The sequence below is a fragment of the Mobula birostris genome, chromosome 2 (assembly GCF_030028105.1).
Source record: "Mobula birostris isolate sMobBir1 chromosome 2, sMobBir1.hap1, whole genome shotgun sequence".
In the NCBI taxonomy this organism is placed as follows: domain Eukaryota; kingdom Metazoa; phylum Chordata; class Chondrichthyes; order Myliobatiformes; family Myliobatidae; genus Mobula; species Mobula birostris.
Window position 1 is genome coordinate 42,382,593 of NC_092371.1, and position 19,884 is coordinate 42,402,476.

General features: G+C 43.4%; 1 long non-coding RNA gene across 2 annotated transcripts in view; it reads left to right on the forward strand.

Moving 5' to 3' along the window:
* LOC140186154 (uncharacterized) overlaps positions 1-19,467 on the forward strand; it is a 56,553-nt gene extending 37,086 nt beyond the window's left edge. Inside the window, exons 2-3 of one of the 2 annotated variants that reach the window (XR_011882796.1) lie at positions 1,449-1,603; positions 18,707-19,467. This is a non-coding gene — a long non-coding RNA (uncharacterized lncRNA). Of the gene's footprint in view, positions 1-986; positions 1,118-1,448; positions 1,604-18,706 lie in introns of those variants that run through there. The other variant, XR_011882797.1, reaches the window with a different exon arrangement.
* Positions 19,468-19,884: the final 417 nt, after the last annotated feature.

The following is a 19,884-nucleotide window of genomic DNA, read 5'->3' on the forward strand; positions in this document are numbered from 1 at the left end:
TGTGTGAATTGGTGATAACATATCCTCTTCGCTAACGATCAACACTGGCGCACCATAGGGGTGGGTGCTTAGCCCACTGCTCTACTCTCTGTTTACACATGACTGTGTGGCTAGGCATAGCTCAAATACCATCTACAAATTTGTTGATGATACAACCATTGTTTGTAGAATTTCAGGTGGTGATGAGAGGGTGTACAGGAGTGAGATATGCCAACTAGTGGAATGGTGCCACAGCAACAACCTGGCACTCAATATCAGTATGATGAAAGAATTGATTGTGGACTTCAGGAAGGGTAGGACAAAGGAACACATACCAATCCTCATAGAGGGATCAGAAGTGGAGAGAGTGAGCAGCTTCAAGCTCCTCGCTGTCAAGATCTCTGAGGATCTAACCTAGTCCCAACATATCGATGTAGTCATAAAGAAGGCTTGACAGCAGCTATGCTTTATTAGGAGTTTGAGGAGATTTGGCATGTCAACAAATACACTCAAAAACTTCTATAGTTGTACTGTGGACAGCATTCTGACGGGCTGCATCACTGTCTGGTATGGAGGGGCTACTGCACAGGACCGAAAGAAGCTGTAGAAGGTTGTAAATCTAGACAGCTCCATCTTGGGCACTAGCCTACAAAGTACCCAGGACATCTTTAAGGAGCGGTGTCTCAGAAAGGCAGTGCCCATTATTAAGAATGTCCAGCACCCAGGGCATGCCCTTTTCTCACTGTTACAATCAGGTAGGAGGTACAGAAGCCTGAAGACACACATTCAGCAATTCAGGAACAGCTTCTTCCCCTCTGCCATCCAAGTCCTAAATGGACATTGAAGCTTTGGACACTACCTCACTTTTTTTTAAATATACAGTATTTCTGTTTTTTGCACATTTTAAAAAATCTATTCAATACACATAACTGATTTACTTGTTTATTTATTATTATATTTTATTTTATTTATTATTATTATTACTATTTTTGCTCTCTGTCTGCTAGATTATGTATTGCATTGAACTGCTGCTGCAAAGTTAACAAATTTCACACCACATGCCGGTGATAATAAACCTGATTCTGATTCGGAATTGGACACCAGAAGGAGAGGTCATTTGCACCTTTGATCCCAGATTCCAATCCAGCACAAAACTGAAAAGGTGAAGGAGAGAGTGGCTAAGCAGATAAACACACAAAACAGTGCCGGTATCTTTATTAGTTTTATGTAAAATTGAGGTCTGTTTAAATAAAGAAAAACTACAGCTGCTTGCTGTTCTTTATATTTAATCACTCGCAATCACCTAACAGCAACCTAGAAATGAACACACCTAACATTCAAATATCTCAGCACACACACATACTCATGTGTATATCTTAAATATTATGCACCTCTGCACACAGCCTTACAGCAATTGCATACAGACACATCCCAATGCACTCATGGACATCCTCCTCTCTCTCTTGCAGGATGAGGTGCCAAAATACCACTGCTATGGTAACAAGGAAGAGGACGGCCATAAAATGCTCACAGTTCCAGGGAACCTGAGCTAGAAAATGAATTACTACTATATTGAAAATTCTGTCGCTGACATACCAAAAACATTATAAGTGATGGCTTTAAGGTAAAATCCTCTAATGTTTTAAAACACCACTCAATAAAACAAAAACAACTTTGTTAGTTATGGTAATATTTTGCACTAAAACTTTACTGAGGCTGTTTGCATGGCAGTCTTACTTCATACGTTAAACTACTTGCTATGTAACCCCTTGACCTTTCCTTCCATTTGCTGCAATCCTCATGTGAACTTTGTAAATTAAAAGGATATGCAGCATAATTTCATTTTCCTTATGGTAAATTGAATAGGATTAGCTAACTATCCACAGCCTGTTTAGGTTGTGGGTAATGTGGTTTTGTAAGATTTAATTTCATTGTCTGACCAATATTTAACAACTTTTATATTCACTCTTTCATAAGTTTAAAGAGTTGACACACAAAATACTACAGGAAACCAGGGCAGCACCAATGGAGGAAATGGACAATTGACATTTTAGGTTGAGACTCTGCTTCAAAACTGGAAAGAAAGAGGGGAGGAGCCTGTATAAAAGGGTGGGGGAGAAGACCGTACTCCACTGTGGATGGTGCCAAGATCAGCTGTGAAAGTAGGAGGGAATCGGCTCACAGTCCCACCCTGTGAAACATGTTGATACAGAAATAGCAACAGAACTCACGTTGTCAAAGTGGAAGCCACAGAGCTATTCGATCTTCTGTCAGCTCAGGACAGAAGACTCTGGTGATCTGCTCTCAGCAGCCTATGTCCCAGTATGGGTGATGGGCTTAAGAAGAAGAAGAAGGAAAGCAGTGTAGCAAGAGCTAGCAAGTAATTGGTCAATCCAGTGAGAGTGGAAGGCAGGCAAGTGGGGGAGAGAGAGAGTGGGAAGTGAGAGGAAAAAAGTGGCAGAGGGCTGAAGAAGATAGAATCTGATGGATGAGGTCAGTGGTCTATGGAATAAAGGAAAGGAGGTGATGAGGAAAACCAAAGGGATGAATGTATCAGTGATGGGAGATCAAGAGGGCATGGGAGGGGAAAGCAAGAGGGTGATGGGTCCAGAGAAATAAGAGAAAACAAAAAGGGGGCAGAGGCAGGTGATTATCAGGAGTTAGAGAAATCAGTGTTTATGCTGTCAGGTTATCAATGTTCCTGCTGTCAGACTATCAGGACAGAATATGAGATGCTAATCCTTTAATCTGTAGCTATCCTCAACTTGCAGTAGAGGAAGCCGTGGGCAGACATGTCAGTGTGGAATGAGAAGTGGAAGTACAATGGCTGGCCACTGGAAAATTTCAGCTGTTAGGTGGATGGAGGAAAGATGCTAAATGAAGTGATTTCCAATCTGCATCAGTCGAGGAGGCTGCACCATGAGCACAAAGTGACATTGATGGATTCATGTGAGAAGGATTGCCTCCTTTGGAAGGAGTGTTTAGTGCCATGAATGGTGATGAGAGAGAGAAGGTGTATGGGTAGGTGTAAGAGGGCCCATTCAAATGCCTGTGGTTGCACTTTTGATCTTGAGGAGCTGAAAGAGAAGTTGTTGAAGGTGAGGAACAGTTCAGCCAGACAGAGGACATGGTGAAGGGGAACTGGCTGAATCCGTTGTCCAAAAAAACAACAAAGAGCCCTGAGGCTTCCCTGATGGGGAATAGTTATGTACAGGGGCTGGATGGTGAAAATGAGGCAGAAGGGGTCAGGGAACTGGAAGTTGTTGAGGTGATGTTGCAGGAGACAGTGACCTGATGCTTCTCAGTGACCCCTTGGTTCAGGTCAGTAAAAGAATGTGTCTGACAGCTGTCCTCAGGCCTCTGCAAGATCAAGGTCAGTCCACTAGATTACAACAGCACCGCCCTTGTCCGAATGTTTGATGATGAACTTAAGATTGGTGTAGACAGAGTGGAGGCCAGTGCGTCCAGATGGGTGAGAAGAGTGATGAAGTCAATATGGTTAATGTTCCCTCAGTAGTTAGAGGTGAAAATATCCAGAGCAGGCAGAATGGGGTGTCCAAGAGGAGGAGGAAGGCTTAGGGAGAAGGTGGGCTCATTGGTGAGTGGGAGGGAGAAGGTGAGGAATCTTTGCCCAAAGAAGACATGGAAGAAGAGCTTGGCATCATGGCGGGCATGGAATTAATTGAATTGTGGGCAGGTTGGCGTGGAGGTAAGGTCTCAGCTGAGGATAGAAAATTTTGCCTTAGAGAGGGGAAGTCAGAGATTAGTAAAGACACAGGAGGAGTTGAAGCTGCGGTCAGATGAGGGTTACGTGTTAGAGGGGGTCAGGCAAAGTGGGGTAGGAACAAAAGAAGGCCTCAGAGGAGGGAAGGGAGATGAGGGATAGGGGAAGGCATGCGAGAGAGGGGTGAGTGGGGAGCAATGATGAAAGAAAGAAGGTTAGAAGGACTCAGCAGTCGTGTGAGAGGTTATGGCCTGCAGGTTGCTGTGGCTGCGATGGAAACTGGAGATAGTGGGGCCTTGGCCTCGAAACAATTAAGTTTAAGAACATATTAATTTTTTGTCATTTTTTCCCAGAGGAAATGCTTTTACAGCTCAAGTTTTTTTAATGACAGTTTCCGTTGAAACATGTTTATATCCTTATAAATCTGCACTGTTACCAATACTTCTCCATCTGTGTTGTAAAATGACAAGCTAAGACCTTGCAATATACCCAAAGGTAGACTTTGGAAACTGCTGGAATGCCATTTTCTCATGTATAATTACAATTGTGGGATTCAGGAAGTTCAAACAAGGCAGTTCATTTTACTTCAATGCCTTACTTACCTGTAGTGCTTAATCCTATATGAAGTGATTAAAGAGTGGAGCCCGAGGAGTATTGCAGGCCCAAAGTCTCTCCATCAGTGCCAGTGCCGAAGCATTCCACTGCCACGGGCCTGAATGATTTCCTTCCAGTTGCACTCACCCCCATCATTGCAAAGTGCTTTGAGCGATGGTTCTATCACATTTGAAATCCTGTCTGTCCACTACCCTGCACCCCCATCAATTTGCCTATCGCACCAACAGGTCAACAGAGGATGCCATCTCCACGGCACTTCACTCTGCCCTGACCCACCTGGACAGCCCCAACTCTTACGTCAGAATGCTTTTCATTGACTTTAGTTTGACATTCAATACTGTGATCCCCTCCAATCTGATCTCCAAACTTTGCCAGCTTGGTATCAGCTCATCCCTCTGCAATTGGACCTTGGACTTTCTGACTAACAGACCCAATTCCGTTAAATTAGACAACCTCTCCTCCTCCACTCTCACCCTGAACACCGGCGTGCCTCGAGGCTGTGTGCTGAGCCCTCTTCTGTACTCCCTTTTCACCTATGACTGCGTTCCTGTACATGGTTATAACTCCATAATCAAGTTCACAGACAACACCACGGTGGTTGGCCTCATCAGAGGGGATGAAGAGACGGCCTACAGGGACGAGGTCCAGCACGTGGCCGCGTGGTGTGCTGACAACATCCTGGCCCTCAGGCATGCTAGGAGCCACACTCACGTCCCTATCTACATCAATGGAGCTATAGTGGAGTGTGTATCAAGCTTCCAATTCCTTGGTGTCCACATTCCGAGGATCTCACCTGATCCCTGAACTCCTCCATCCTGATCAAAAAGGTGCAACAGCGCCTTTATTTCCTGCAGAACATCAAAAAAGCTCACCTCTGTCCCAGGATACTGACGGACTTTTACCGCTGTACCATTGAGAGCATACTCACCAACTGCGTTTCAGTGTGGTATGGCAATTGTCCCGTATTGGACCGCAAAGCACTCCAGCGGGTGGTGAAAATTGCCCAACAGATTATTGGCACCCAATTGCCCACCATTGAGAACATCTACCATAAACGCTGCCTGGGCAGGATGAAAAGCATTATCAGGGATGCATCTCACCCTAACCATGGACTTTTTTACTCTCCTCCCATCCAGCAGGTGTTACAGGAGCCACCACTCCTGCACCAGCAGGCACAGGAAGAGCTTCTTCCCTGAGGCTGTGACCCCGCTGAACCTCACATCACAGTGCTAAGCAGTATTGCACCCATATTGTACTGTCTCAGTACTTTTAAATATGTGTGCTGTAGCACTTTTTATTCGTAGTTATTTTGTAAATAACACTATTCTTTGCATTTCTGGTCAGATGCTAACTGCATTTAATTGGCTTTGTATCTGTACTTGGCACAATGACAATAAAGTTGAATCTAATCTAATCTAGTCTAATCAGTCCTCCAAATCCATTTATTTTGTCTTTCAGGTTCCAGGTTTCATCCTGTAAGATAACACTCAATGTTTTTTTTCCGAATATAGATAATTAATATTTACATAAACAAAGAAGTCAGTAAGATGGTTTGAAACTAATGATGATTTTTTAAAATCACTGTTATAATACTTCGTACAAGGACATATTCAGGCTCTGTTTACTAATTGGGAGAAGTCACATTGACATTTCACTCTCAGCAAAGTTTCTGTTAAATACATGTTGGCCTGAGGAATTGCATTTCATTTGTGTTGAGACAGAGGCTGGTAGGTAATAGGTGGGAACATACGACAAAAATTAGGGATGGAGGATATGGAGGAGGGTAGAGGGAGAGGCTGGTATGTGACTGGTAGAACCAACAAAGGGCAGAATGATAGGCTGTAGGAACAAAGGGCTGGAGGGGATAGGAAAGGTGAGCCAAGGGAGAAGAAATCCAGGTAGATAGATAGATATGTGAGTGATTATTGAACCAGGTTGGGGAAGGTAATGAGTCTAGTTAACAAGGGCGGGAGGGATGGAAAAGGTGAACAAAGGGCGAGAGACCCTGGTGGATGGGTGGAAATTGGAAAGAAATACAGTTAGGAGTGAAGTTTGCTTTATTGGAAAGTTCAGTGTTTATACCATTGAGTTATAGGCTACCTAGGTGGAATATGAGATGCTGTTAGTCCTGACGAAGGGTCTCAGCCCGAAACGTCAACTGTACCTCTTCCAATAGATGCTGCTTGGCCTGCTGCGTTCACCAGCGATTTTTATGTGTGTTGCTTGAAATTCCAGCAACTGCAGATTTCCTCGTGTTTGTGCTGTTCTTCTACTTTGCCTTTGGCCACACTTTGACAGTCGAGAATGCAGAGGGCAAACAGGCCAGTGTAGATATGGGAAGGGGACATAACATGCTTTGCAAGCGGAAGCTCAAGATGGCTACTATGAACAGAGAACGGGTGCTTTGCAAAATGTTTGCCCAGTCTACGCTTTACCTCACCGATGTAAAGGAGGCCACATCATGAACACTGAATGTAACAGACCAGGTTGGAGGAGGTACGCATGAACCTTTGTCAGTAATAAGGAATGCAAATGCAATGTTAGTATTCATTTCAAGAGGTCTAGAATATAAAAGCAAGGATGTAATGTTGAAGCTTTATAAGGTGTAAGCCAGGCTGCACATGGAGTATTGTGACCTTTATCTAAGAAGTTTTGGGGCCTTTATCTAAGAAAGGATGTGCTGGCATTGGCGAAGGTACAGAGGAGGTTTGTGAGAGTGATCCTAGGAATGAAAGGGTTAACATGTGAGGAACATTTGATGTCTCTGGGCCTGTTCTCATGGGAATATTCTAAGATAGAGAATTCCAAAGATTTTCCTCAACTGAGTAAAGAAATTTTTCTTCATTTCAGTTCTAAGTGTTCAATCCCTTATTTTGAGGTTCAGAGCAATTAGAACTGAAAGGAGGAGAAATCGTGGCATCTGGATTTAAATTTCTTGGCTAAGGGATGCATTCTCTCTCCATCCACCCTACCAAATTCTCTAAGAAATTTTTAAAATTTTATTGTTCAATACTCTAATAGCTATCCTGAGAAAATCATATTTATTCCTACTCTATCTTATGTCTGTTTATCACCTCTTGATCTAGAAAGTACTTAACCCATTTTTCTGTGTGCATCAGCATGTTCGCCAACCTGCTAAATAGGACTTTTCAAAAAGCTTTTCAAAAATTCAAATACACACATTGTTTTTTTTCTCTCATGCAACTCTACCAGAAGGTGTAAAAGGAATTGCAAAGAACTTCAGTCCTGACAGTCATTATCCCTCACTCAGTTGGAAGATTTGCCTGATCATTTCACACATAAGAAAACAGGAAAATAAGAACAGGAGTAGACCACCTAGACCTTCAGGCATGCCCCTCAATGCAATGTGATCATGGCTGATCTACATTGGCTTCAACTCTTGCTCTGTGTCATTTCCCTGGAGTCCTAAGCTCCCTGATATTTCAGAGGTTTATCTACCTCCACCTTAATTATTCCTACTTCAATCACGTTTGTTGGAGATCGCTGGGCACAAAATGGCTACTGTCCTTCTTGCTTTAAGTATGTCCGCATTGGTCTCCAATGTTGTCCAACCCATAGTGCTAACAGAAACAAAATTAAATCAAGTCATAAGTTCTAGTAAAGGAAATGCAACCTTGACTCATTTCACTGTGATAGGCTTGGTTTACTTTCTTTGAACTTGGAAAGAAAATCTGCTAGTCATTATTGGATATATGATCCCCTTGGCAATTGTTTCTTATCTAATCAGTTTCAAAAACAAAAGATTAACCTGTTCTATTTGCCAAACGGATCCAATATACTATAAAAAATGTGTTGACTACTGCTCTTCTCCAAATTTAGAACGAATTGTTTCTTATAAGGAAACAATCAGGTGTTACTTTTTTTAGAGTATGCCATCAACTTCAGTGCTTTCACAATCGAGGTAATCCGAACCCTCTGGTTAGGATGCAACACAATGATTCACTTGTGAAATAAAATTTTCTATGGGTATCAGATCTTGCTTTTGTAGGCACCAAACAAGTAATGCCACAGGCTAACAAAAACATGTTTTGATGAAGTCTTCCATGACTGTTGTACCTTGTGACCAAGTATCATAATTGCTTTTGGAGAATAGCAGACATTGATATAAGTTCATCTGTGAAATTCATTTCCATTTGATACCATACGGGTGGTAATGACACTTCTGATGAAGCATAATAATCATCGCTGCTGAGCCTGAGTCTGAGATTAAGTTTTAGCTCTGCTCTAGGTCATCACCAGTACAATAGCACAATATGGTATACATATGACCACAATATGGTATACATATAAGCACAATATGGTATACATATGACCACAATATGGGCGCCACGGTAGTGTAGCAGTGAGCTGTAACACTATTACAGCTTGGGGCGTCAGAGTTTGGAGTTCACTCCCAGCATCCTCTGTGAGGAGCTTCTGTCTGTCCTCCCCGTGGAATGCATGGGTTTTCTCTGGGTCTTACTGTTTCCTTCCACGGTCCAAAGACGTGGCAGGTAGGTTAAATTGTCATTGTAAATTGTCCTGTGATTAGGTTAGGGTTAAATTGGGTTGACTGGGGGATGGTGGGCAGTGCAGCTCAAAGGGCCGGAAAGGGCTATTCTGTGCTGTATCTCTAAATAAAGTAAAATTACAAATAAAGTATGTTTTAATAATCTACTTACAGACAAAATACTGCACTAAAGACAAGCGGAGCCCACTTCTGCAGTGCTGAGGTTATCACAATATCTGTAACAATATATGTGGATAAAAATGCAGGACGTTCTTTCTTAGCTGGTATGTTCTTGATATTCTGTTCTCAGTCTTCTTTTAAGCACAAAGTTATAAAAGGTTACTGAATTTCTTAAACACTGGGTATAATTCATCTGATTTAAAAAGAGAGATTGCTTCAGCAATCTGCTATTGGAATTGAAATTGGTTTAACATACACCAAGGACAGTGAGAAACTTATCTAAGCTTTCACGCAGATCAAATCATTCATTACACAGTGCATTGGGGTAGTGCAAGGTAAAACAAAAGCAGAATGTGGAATAAAGTGCAACAGCTTCAGAGAAAGTGCAGTGCAGGTAGATTATAAAGTGCAAGATCATAATGAGGTGGATTGTGAGTCAAGAGTCCATCTCAGGTTCTAGGGAAACATTCAGTAGTCTCATGACAGGTGGGTAGTGTGATGAAAAACCAAGTTATCAGAAGATTGATGCTGATGAGAGAGATAAGGGAGACAATGGAGAAACATTCAAAACGCTAATAAGAGAGAAGAGAGATTAACGAGAAAGAAACACATTTCAGATATTGACAGACCGACTGCTTTGAACCTGAACGATTTGAAGTTTGATGGACAGGCGATACCCCAGCAGGGGGATAAAAAAAACAGGTTCGCTAAGGCACGACACACACCACGAGATCACGAGATAACGAGACCCTGGAAGAGTGGTTTGCCCCCACAAGTTGGTGGGGGTTTGGAAGTCTGGTCGCGGGAACTGACCATAGACGCACAGGGTGAAAGGGTACGATCGGCGGGAACCTGGTGTGTGTGTCCGCCCTTGCCTGGGTGCCGGGTTCACCGCGGAAGAATGGTCATATCCGGAACGGAGGGGTCACAGTCAGTGACCACAGAAGACATAACAAAGGGTCCGCCCGAGAGCTAACTGCGAAGAACATCAAAGGTCTGCTGAATCAGATTTGCATATCTTTATCTCTCCCTCTCTCTCTCTTCAACGGCACAACAGCGATTACTGCAAACTGTACTAAACTGAACTGAACTCTGCGTCACTTGAGACTGATCATTTTACCCCTAGACTGCGATAGAGCTTGGTTGATTCCTATTACCCTAGTTCTGTGTACATGTGTGTTTTATCATTGCTAACCTGTTGCATTTATATCCTTATGATTAGAGTACTGTGTTACTTATTTCTTTAACAAAACTTTATTAGCTTCTGTTAAACCAGACTCCAACTAAGTGGTCCATTTCTGCTGGTTTGGCAACCCAGTTACGGGGTACGTAACAGTAGAAACTGTCCTTTAGCCTAATGGACTGTGTTTTCAGGCCTTTGTATTTTCTGCCTGATGGGAGAGGAGAGAAGAGAAAATGTCTGGGGAGGGTGGGATCATTGATTATGTTGGTTGCTTTACCATGGCTATGAGAAATGTAGACAAGGTCTGTGGAGGGGAGGCTACTTTCCATGATGTGTTGAGCTGTTCCACAATTCTATGCAGCTTCTTGCAGTCATGGACAGAGCAATTGCTAGGATAGGATGCTTTCTATGGTGCATCAATAAAAAATCAGTTACCCGCGCCATCTTCAACATCAGTGAACTTGAGACCAGGTATCCGGAGGCTTTGCTCTTTACAGCCGGGGACTTTATCCAGGCCAACCTCAGAAAGGTGCTGCCAAAGTTAGACCAACATGTCTCCTGCCCCACTAGAGGCCCAAATATACTTGACCATTGCTACACAGCAGTCAAGGATGCCTACCGTTCTGTCCCACGACCTCACTTCGGAAAATCGGACCATCAGGCCGTATTCTTCCTCCCGGCTTACAAACAGAAACTGAAGCGGGAGGTCACAGTGTCAAAAGTAGTGTCGCGTTGGATGGAGGAAATGGATGAGGTCCTCTGTGACTGCTTTGAATCGGTGGACTGGTTAGTATTCAAGGACTTGGCAGCTAACCTCGATGAGTATGCCTCATCTGTCATGGACTTTATTTGGAAATGCACGGAGGACTGAGTGTCTCGCAAGACGATCCGGGTATTCTCTAACCGGAAACCTTGGATGAATTATGAGGTCAAGTCCCTTTTAAAGGCTAGAGCTGCGGCTTTTAGGTCTGGGGACACCAGTCGCTACACGGAATCCAGGCGTGAACTTAAGGAAAGCAATTAAGGGCGCCAAGAGGCAATATCGAGCCAAGTTGGAAGCCTAGGCTAATCAGAGGGATGCCAGTAGACTATGGCAGGGTCTAAATGAGATCACTGGGCGCAAAGAAAAGGCTGGGAATATCAATAACTGTGGTGCTTCTTTTCCTGATGAACTTAACGTATTCTATGCAAGATTCGAACAGAAGAGGAGTGTCCCACTCCCTCTGGATGAACCGGACCTGGTGGCATCGAGATTCATCGTCACCAAGGAGGACATTAGAAGGGCCTTCCTGAAGATAAATCCAAGGAAAGCGAAGTGCCCAGATGGCGTCCCAGGACGGGTTCTCCAGGCCTGTGCAAGCGAGCTAGCTGGAGTGTTTGTTGATATCTTCAATTGCTCCTTGCTTCAGTCTAAGATCCCCCCGTGTTTTAAGGAGGCAACGATAATCCCGGTGCCAAAGAAGAGCAAGCTGGCATGCCTGAATGACCATTGCCCTGTGGCTCTGACATCAATTGCTATGAAGTGCTTCGAGAGATTGGTTTTGGCAGACATCAACCACAGCCTACTGGTAACCTCGACGCTTTGCAATTCACCTGCTGAAGCAACAGGTCAACAGCAGATGCCATCTCTCTGGCCCTACGTTCCTCCTTAGAACACCTGGAGAATAAAGACGCATACGTAAGTCTCCTTTTCATTGACTACAGCTCTGCCTTTAATACCATCACTCCAAATAAACTGATTCCTAAGCTCCAGAACCTGGGCCTTAGCACTCAGATCTGCAACTGGATCTTCAACTTCCTCACAGACAGGACCCAGGCTGTAAAAATAGGAGACAAGCTCTCCTCTACAATCACTCTGAGCACCAGTGCCCCACAAGGCTGTGTACTCAGCCCCCTGCTGTACTCACTGTACACCCATGATTGTGTAGCCAAGTTTCCATTAAACTCAATATATAAGTTTGCTGATGACACCACAATTGTAGACCGTATCTCGGGTAATGATGAGTTTGAGTACAGAGAGGAAATTAAGAACCTGGTGGCATGGTGCGAAGACAATAACCTATCCCTCAACGTCAGCAAGACGAAGGAATTGGTTGCTGACTTCAGAAGGAGTAACGGACCGCAGGACCCAATTTACATCGGTGGTGCGCAAGTGGAACAGGTCAAAAGCTTTAAGTTCCTCGGGGTCAATATCACAAATGACCTGACTTGGTCCAACCAAACAGAGTTCACTGCCAAGAAGGCCCAACAGCGCCTTTACTTCCTGAGAAAACTAAACAAATTTGGCCTGTCCCCTAAAACCCTCATTAATTTTTATAGATGCACCATAGAAAGCATCCTTCTAGGGTGCATCACAACCTGGTATGAAAGTTGTCCTGTCCAAGACCGAAAGAAGCTGCAGAAGATCGTGAACACGACGCAGCACATCACACAAACCAATCTTCCATCCTTGGACTCACTTTACACAGCACACTGTCGGAGCAGTCCTGCCAGGATAATCAAGGACATGACCCACCCAGCCAACACACTTTTCGTCCCTCTTCCCTCCGGGAGAAGGTTCAGGAGCTTGAAGACTCGTACGGCCAGATTTGGGAACAGCTTCTTTCCAACTGTGATAAGACTACTGAACGGATCCTGACCCGGATCTGGGCTGTACCCTCCAAATATCCGGACCTGCCTCTCGGTTTTGTTTACACTACCTTACTTCCCATTTTTCTATTTTCTATTTATGATTTATAATTTAAATTTTTAATATTTCTAATTTTCCTCTTTTTCATATTTTTACTATTTAATATTTGTAATCCAGGGAGTGGGAAGCACAGAATCAAATATCGCTGTGATGATTGTATGTTCTAGTACCAATTGTTTGGCGACAATAAAGTATAAAGTATAAAGGTTGATGGGGACGTGCTAAATTCCTTTAGTCTCTGGAAGAAGTTGAGACCCGATGAGTATTTTTGGCCATTGTATCTATGTGGTTGGACTGGGACAGACTATTTTTGATGCTGTAAGAACATAAGAACACATAGGAGCAGGCACAGGCCATCTAGGGCACCGAACCTGGTCCGCCATTCAATCAGATCATGGCTGATCTGGCCAGGGACTCGGCTCCTCTGACCTGCTTTTTCACCACAATCCTTAACACACCTGCTAAGCAAAATCTATTTAACTGTGTCTTAATTATATTTAGTGAGGCAGCCTTCACTGCTTCCCTGGGCAGAGAATTCCACAGATACATTATGCTCTAGGAAAAGCAGTTGCTTGTCATCTCTCTCCTAAATGTACTCCTTTAAATCTTGAGGCTATGTCCATTTGTGCTAGTCCCACTTACCAATGAAAATAATTTTCCTGTGTCTATCATATCTTCCCTTTCATAATTTTATTTGTTTCTGTAATATCCCCTCTTACTCTTCTGAGTTCCAGTGAGTATAGTCCCAGGCATATTGGCTATCCCTCTCATCAGCCTGGTTAATCTCCTATACATCATCTCGAAAGCCAGTATATCTTTATTCCAGTAAGGAGACCTGAACTACATGCAATGCTCCCGGTACAGCCTCCTCGGTACCTTGTACTGCACACAGTACTCTAGGTGCAGCCTCCTCGGTACCTTGTACTGCACACAGTACTCTAGGTGCAGCCTCCTCGGTACCTTGTACAGTTGTTGCATAACCTCCCTCGTAAATTCAATCCCTTTAGCAATGAAGGCCAATACTCCATTTGCCTTCTTGATAACATGTCCAACAAACCAACCTTTTGTAATTCATTCACAAACACTCCTGTTCTCTGCTCAACAGCATGCTGCTACATTTCACAATGAAATAATAATCTTATCTATTATTTCTTCCAAAGTAGATGACCTTACATTTACCAACATTGTACTGCTATTTCTTCCTTAACGATAGCTTCAAGCATTTTCCTAACTACAGACATTAAGCTAATTGGCTTATTGTTACTCCCTTTTGCCTTCATTTTTTTTAAGCACTAGCATGGCATTCACTGACTCCAATCTGCCAGAACCTGCCCAGAGCTCAGATAATTTTGGTAACTTATCACAAGCATGTCTGTTATAGCTTCTGTCATTTCTTTCAGTACCCTGTGATGCATCCCAACACAACCAGGGGACTTGTCTATCTTTAGCTGCACTAGTTTGCTAATCACTACCTTTTTAGTGACAACAATTGTATTGGAGTCCTCCCTGCCCATTGCATTCATTATATCTCTCCTTGGCATGTTAGATGTGTTCTCCACAGTGAACATTGTCATTCATGGCCTTGGCCATATCCACATCCACATTACCCAATATTAATTCCTCCTTCTCAACTTCTAAAGGACCTATGTTCATTTTACCTACCCGTTTCCATTTTATCTAATTATAAAAACTTTTACTATCTGTATTTATATTTTCTGCAACTTTACTTTTATAATCTATATTTCTTTTCATTCCTAAGAACTTGAAGCTCTCAACCCTCTCAACCTCAACGCCATTGATGTAGGCAGGAGCATGTGTACTGCCACTCTTCCGGAAGTCAATGACTAGTTCTTTTGTTTTGATGACATTGAGGGATAGACTGTTGTTTATGAGCTCTCTATCTCTTTCCTGTACTCTGACTCATCATTATTTGAGATACGGCCTAGAACAGTGGTATCATCTGCAAACTTATAGCTGGACTTAGGTTACACTCCAGATGCACCAGAGGTGAGTGTAGGGCCAGGGTGAAGGCATCCACTGTAGACCTGTTTTGGCCACAAGCAAAGTGCAGTGGGTAAGTTTGTCTGGGAGGCTCAAGTTAATGCCACCATGACTGATCTCTCAAAGTACTTCGTGATGGTAGATATCGCGGCCACTGGGTGGTAGTCATGTTACCTTTTTTCTTAGGTACTGGGAAGGGGAGAGGTTAACGTGTGCAACCGTCCCCACCAGCTGATCTGCACAGGGTCTAAACACACAGCGAGGGATACTGTCTGGGTCAGATGTTTTTCACAGGTACACGGTCCAAAATATTGATCATATGCCTCCAACGGTGACCTTGGGTTCGTGTGCACTGGAGGTTGTTGGTGTAGGTGGTGACATACCAATCCCTTCTGTTCAAAACATGCACAGAATGCATTAAACTTATTGGGGCTGGATGTGCTGCGGTTGAGGATGCTACCCTACTTTGTTCCTCACCCATTACTGCATGTAAGCTCTGCCACTACCGACAGCTGATCTGGTGCTTGATTTTGGGCTGGTATTGTCTCTTGGCACCTCTAATAACTTTACACAGGTCATATCTCGATTTCTTGTAAAAATCAGGATCACATGATTTAAACATTTCAGTCCTAGGTCAGTAACGATTGGATTTCTCAGTTCATCCATAGTTTTTGGTTAGGGAACATCCGGATTGACTTTTTCTATGGAAAACCCTTCTAGCCAATGGCAAGCACTTTGAAGCAGTTTAACTCGGGATCAAGAGCATGTTACAATTGTTTCTGATTGTAATAGCTGGTTATATAACTTCCTTCCTGATTGTAATATTTGGGAATGCAGATGAATACCTTCAACTCTTTTCTTCCCATTCTGTAAGAATTGTTGCCATCGTATATCATCTGAAAAAACATACTCATCTCCTGATGAAGGGTGTCATCTTGAAATGTTGACTATTTATGCCCTTCCATACATACTGCTTAACCTGCTGAGTTCCTCCGGCATTTTTTGTGTGTTACTATCTCCTGTAAGGTCATCTTCAAACTTTTTTCCAAGGTCAAACTTTTCCCGTAGATTTTTGTTTAACCCCTCAAATTAGGATTTTGCCTCAAGCATAATATCGAAACATCTCTAACTAAATCCATGAATCCTCTGGAACTTTGACCATCATGCACTACCCTACCTCATTGTTCTCAACTTCATTGCACAATATCCAACACTAGCAGCATACCCTATATGTCAATTCGGATCTTGCCTCTTCAATTGTGTCCAGAGAAACTCCAGAAATAACAACTCTCCTCCTTCCTCCCCTCAACTGATGTCAGAGTCCTTCAGAATTTATTCTTCATTCTCAATTTTAAAACTCAGCAATATCACCCTTGCTCCACCCTATCTGTTTACAAAATCCTAATCTGCTAGTTTCTCACCTATAGTTCTGACTCAGGATTTTCAAAGCTCTTCTAATTTTATCTCTTCCTTTAGAATGTCTCAAGTAATTTATACCCCACATGCTCATTGGCCTAAATTAGTTTTCAATCTCACAACACCTTGAGTTTAAAATCCATCTATTTGATTGCATTTGTTCCTTTTATGTTTGTGTTGTGTTTCCAATGGCAGGACTGTAAAACATGAGAGGAAAATCCGAGCCAAAATCAAAACAGGAAATGGACAGATAGGTATTTCTATGGACAGAAAGAAAGAACAGGTTACTGGTAGTTAGAGAATCTTATGTTAAGCCTGGAAGACTGCAGTGTGACCACATTAAAAATGGAGTTTCTCAGGTTCCACAACCACATTCCTAGCAACACAGGAAAATGACAAAGTAGCATAATCTCCATCTAACTGCCAAAGTAATCCATTTGGCCTTGTCATAAGAGATATTCCATTTTGTTCTACCAAACTCTCCCACAACTTCTCTGCAACTGAAAGCTAATTAATTATTTCTCTTTCTGACAAAGAGGTTTTTCTTGTCAACGCTTTTCCTCTTTCCACAGATGCTGCCTGTCCTGCTAGGAGTTCTCAGCTATTTTTGTTTCAGATTTTCAGCATTTGCAGTATTTTTGGTTTTTATTTCCATCCTTGGTCTGAGATATATTGAAATATCTTTTCATGTTGAAGATGGTATATAAATACGACATGTTGTTTTGTTCTATAGGTAGTAGAAGAGTTGTTCATTAAATTACAACTGTTACATTGGAGGCATGGAATCATGCCTGCAGGCATAATTTGCCTATACTTTGAATGTAGTCACATTTATGAGATCTGTACCTGAAACCAAAGTTCAAAATAACTAAGGTACAACTGAACCCCACCCTCTCTATCAGGGATAAGGTTCCTCTTTTCACCACCTAACACCCAACCAGCTTCATAATGTCCAGCACATAATTCTCTGGAACTTCCTCCATCTCCATCGGGATCCCACCACAAAGCACATCATTCCCTCCCCCCCACTTTCTGCTTTATGCAGGGATCGCTCTCTACATGCCATAATTGTTCATTCGTCCCTCGCCACTAATCTCCCTCCTGGCACTTATCCTTGCAAGCGCAACGAGTACTTCACCTGCCCCTACACCTCCTCCCTCACTACCATTCATGGCCCCAAACAGTCCTTCCAGGTGAGGTGACACATCACCTTAGTGTCTTTTGGGGTTATATACTGTGTCTGGTGCTCCTGGTGTGGCCTCCTGTATATTGGTGAGACCCGACGTAGATTGGGAGACTGCTTTGCTAAGCTCCGTCTACCAGACCAAGTGGGATCTCCCAATGGCCACCCACTTTAATTCCACTTCAATTCCACTTCTCATTCCCATTCTGATATGTCTATCCATGGCCTCCTCCACTGTTGTGATGAGGCCATACTCAGGCTGGACTTTATAACAACACTTTATATTCCATTTGGGTAGCCTCCAACCTGACCACATGAACATCAATTTCTAGAACTTCTGGTAAATGAATCCCCTCCCCTTCACCATTCCCTTATCCTTTTCCCCTCTCTCACCTTATCTCCTTTCCTGCCCATTGCCTCCCTCTGGTGCTCCTCCCTCCTTTTATTTGTTCTATGGCCTTCAGCCCTCTTTTATCAGACTCCACGTTTCCCAGTAATCCCTCTTTCACCAATCAACTTCCCAGCTCTTTATTTCACCCTTCTCCCTCCCACTTTCACCTATTACCTTGTCTTTCTCCCTCTCCTCTCTTCCTCCCACCTTTTTAACTCTATCTCTCATCTTTTTTTCTCCGGTCCTGCTGAAGTGTCTTGGCCCATATTGTCTACTGTACTCTTTTCCATAGATACTGCTTGGCCTGCTGGGTTCCTCCAGCATTGTGTCTGTGTAGCTTGGATTTCCAGCATCGGCAGATTTTCTCCTGTTTGTGTAAGGTACAATTCTGCCTGTATTGTCCTGGGCAAAGTTGGCAATGCCAATACTCCAATTATGATATTATTTGTTAATTTAGCAGGTAATGAAATGGCTCTAATCTTAGAATTTGTAAATTGTGCTGTAGTGATTTTAATACATTGATTTTACATTAATCAATTAGCATGTAACTGATTATTCTGTGGAGCAGTGATATACTGTTTTAGTATAGAAAGGCAAGCTGATTTTCAGACAAGGGCAACTCCCAGAAACAGAGAATGGGTCAGGCCCCATGCAAGCCTTGGATGGCTGTGTTGGGAAAGAGATGAAAATCATCAAGGGGAAGCAACATATGAAACATTCTTTTGTGGGATGAGTTAGAAAAAGTGGCACCAGAGGTTTTTATAGACCCAGGTGACTTCTTCCCATTTATCCACACAACAGCTTATTCTTCCTTTCTCATGTCTTTCTTTTCAAGGTGGCCGGGGTTCTGTTGGAGTTCGTGATCTACAGCTGCAGTATAAAATACAGTTCTCTGCAAGCAGTAGGTATTTGCACCGGCCGTGTGGCCTGGTATTTCAATATCGCCAGAAGCAGCTGGAAGACTTGCACCTTTGGGGTGTGGCCCCATAGACCAGCGGTCCCCAACCTTTTTTGCACCATGGACCAGCTTAATATTGACAATACTCTTGCACACCGGCCAACGGGGTGGCGGGGGGGTGTTCAAGTTCAACAGTGCGTGACAGGGAATGAGGAAAGATGCAGCTGACTCATATCGTTTCACATAGCCAAATCATATCGTTTCCTTGCGGCCCGGTAGCACATGCTTTGCGGCCTGGTGGTTGGGGACCGCTGCTGTAGACGACCTGGTTCCTCACCGGCACTGCTGACTGAAGTGTCGTGGGAGAGTGAAACATTGGGACAGCAAGCAGCGCGTGCTGCTGTCAGAAGAAAGCTCCTGTACCCGAGCGATCTCTCCCTCTCTCCCTCTCTCTCTCTCTCTCTCTTTTGATGGTGAGTGAGAGCCTATCGGTTGTTGAACTGTGGGGCTCGGAGAGCGATGCAGAAGGTTGTAACATTGGAACAGCGAGCTGCCAGTCTCCCACTCTCATAGTTGCACGGAGTGATCTCTCTCTCCCTCACTGGTAAGAATGAGCCTGTCTGAGGTATCAGACTGCTGAGTTATGGATTGTAGTTTTTGGTGGACTCTGGATCAAGGTCTCTTTGGGGGCTTCTGCTGTTGCTTGTATGGTCGATCGGGGGGGGGGGTGTTGGTTGATGCTTTTGCTGGTGCAACTTGGGGGAGGGAGTTCGAAGCTTCTGCTGCTGCTTGTGCGTTGGGGGAGGATGTCTGTGAAAAGTAAGAATTTCAGGTTGTATGCTATGTTCATTCTCTGATATTAAATTGAGCCATTTGGATCATTTGATTCGATTTTGCAGGTGATTGGGGCAGGGGTTCATTTTAACCTAATTTTTTTCTACACAAAGAAGCAACGCGTAAAACCTCATATATTTCTGTCCTGCTGCTATCATGCCACATTGCCCATTACTTGCTGATCTTGACCTAGCCCTCCTTTTGCAAGGTCATCTGTTCATTCTGGCAAGTATGAGATGTTGCACTTTGAGATATCAAATTTAAGGGGAAAGTATACAGTC